The sequence below is a fragment of the Belonocnema kinseyi genome, chromosome 8 (assembly GCF_010883055.1).
Source record: "Belonocnema kinseyi isolate 2016_QV_RU_SX_M_011 chromosome 8, B_treatae_v1, whole genome shotgun sequence".
NCBI lineage: Eukaryota > Metazoa > Arthropoda > Insecta > Hymenoptera > Cynipidae > Belonocnema > Belonocnema kinseyi.
In genome coordinates this window covers 89,700,419-89,702,660 of record NC_046664.1, presented here as the reverse complement: position 1 = coordinate 89,702,660, position 2,242 = coordinate 89,700,419, and the positions used below count along the sequence as shown (strand labels likewise).

The 2,242-nt window shown below is 29.1% G+C and overlaps 1 protein-coding gene across 1 annotated transcript in view; it reads right to left on the bottom strand.

Annotated features, from left to right (window-relative positions):
* LOC117178597 overlaps window positions 1–2,242 on the bottom strand; it is a 145,353-nt gene that overhangs the window by 123,623 nt on the left and 19,488 nt on the right. The gene's annotated exons all lie outside the window — the stretch shown is intronic.

Below are 2,242 nucleotides of genomic sequence, written 5' to 3'. Positions count from 1 at the left end.
CGAACGTGTTATTTACTTAAATAGCACGAGAATTCTGGATCAGTCTGAAAAATCTCTATCCCTTCCACACACTACTCCTTTCCCCTGCCGAGTGAGTCACGCGTACCCTGAAAGGGAAATGGCTTAATGGTGTAATAATAATAATATTTAGTTTTTTGTTTCTAATCCAAATTTTCTAAATATTTTTCATGAAAAATACAAAAAACAACTAAATGTCCGAAATTTTCTAAATTCAGAATGTACTTTTTTCGAAACCTATATAGTCTTAATTTTTTGAGATCTTTAGGGCTGCTGTAAAAGTGCATCAAGAAAAATCAACACGTTACTTTATAAATTATAAAAACTACAGGAAAATTCGTCAATTTTGGTCAATTTTTTTGAAAAATAATGATTTTACTGAAAAATTAGTAAAACCAAAAAGTTGTATTTCTACGAAATATACAATTTCCCTATAGAACGTTGTGATATTTTGATTTTATTTAATATTTTGATTTTTAATAAAGGTCGTTTAAAAAATGCACTGTAACTAAAAAATTGAAATGCACGGAAAAGCCTCCACTATTTGTTTTTGTACAAGCCTAAATGTATTGATTTGCATTATAATATTCACATATACAATTTAAACCATAGCAATATTAAATCGAAGTAAAAATGGCAAATTTAATGAACAGTAGCTTTTGTAGCCTTCTAAATATTTATGAAAAAGCAAAACAGAAAAATTATTTTTACATTTTCGTCATTCAGGATTGACAAAGTATAAGAACTGTTCGAAAATTCACACCTCAGTTTTATTTATCGAAAATACTATGTGATCAATCCAAAATTCAAGTTAGCCAAACGACATAAAATATGGAAAAATGCCCTAAAGAGGAATTATAGCTTTTGAAAATTCCAACAAAATTTGCCATAACCGTTTTTTAAAAGGAATTGTCTTTTTATTTTTGTTTCTCGAAAATACTATAAAAATATCAAAAATTCAAATTTATAATCAACGACGCAAAATAAAGAAAAGGTCTCATGGAGTAATTATAAATTTTAAAAAGTAATACAAAATTTCATGCAACCATTTATTCATAGCACTCACCATTTGATTTTATTTGTAGAAAATACTATATAAAAAATATAAAGTTTGGATTTCGAACCAAACGTCGTGAGATACGAAAGAAAGTTTCTGCGGCGAATTGCAGCATTTAAAAAGTCCTACAAAATTTCTAAATCATTTTTTATAGGACTTGCTAATTTCGTTTTAGTTATCAAAAATACGGTGTAAAAAATACGCCTGCTCCTATTACATTTTTTTTTAATTTTGAAAAAGCTCTAACTTTTTAAATCTTGGCCTAATCTACAAATTTAACTAATATAGTTTTTAAATATCTTTGATATTTCGTGAAAACTTTGAATTAAATTGCCAAATCTATTCAAAAAAAATTGTTCATTTTTTTAAAAGTTTAAAAATTTTGAAAAGTATAAGAAGCCATACATACAGACATACAGACATACAGACATATAGACATACAGGCAGACATCGCAAAAATTGTATGATTTTCGGACTCTGTGAGTGCCGAAACGTGAAGATCCGTTAAAAACCAGAGATAGAAAATTTGGACGATTACATTAGACTCTCATGAATGAGAATGTCAAAATCGACCATTAAAATTTTAAGCTTTAAAAAATTCCTATAATATTTCTTTGAAACATTTTTTGACAGAACTTTTCATTTTTAATTTATTATTCGAAAATTATACGTAAAACTAAAAAATTCTAAAATTACACCAAAAGACGCGAGATACGTATTAAGCCTAAAAGAAGGCTTGTAGAAGTTTTTTGTTTTATCCACCAAAAATTATATAAAAAAATGCATATTTCCAGCATAAAAACGCGAGATAGGGACGGAAGTCTGTTGAAAATATCGTGGCTTTTTACATTCTCGTTAGAGAAGGTATTAGATTTGTATAAAATTGGATCCCTACGCCACGGTTGCTGTCATATGTCCATGCGTTTTGAGATCCTCTGAATCCGAAAAGCAGGTTTTTACGAATGTGCCTCTCTGTATGCCTGTCTATCTGTCTGTATGTCTGTATGTACGCGGTGTGTTCTAAAAGTAAGGTGACTTTTCAATTTTCGCGGGCTACGTACATTTAAGTTTTAAATTTTTTGTTTTGTTGTGTTGGTACACTCGTCACGATCGTATGTTCACAGTTTTGACTATATAGCTCGTGTTGTTTTTCTGGCAGAGGCGTAA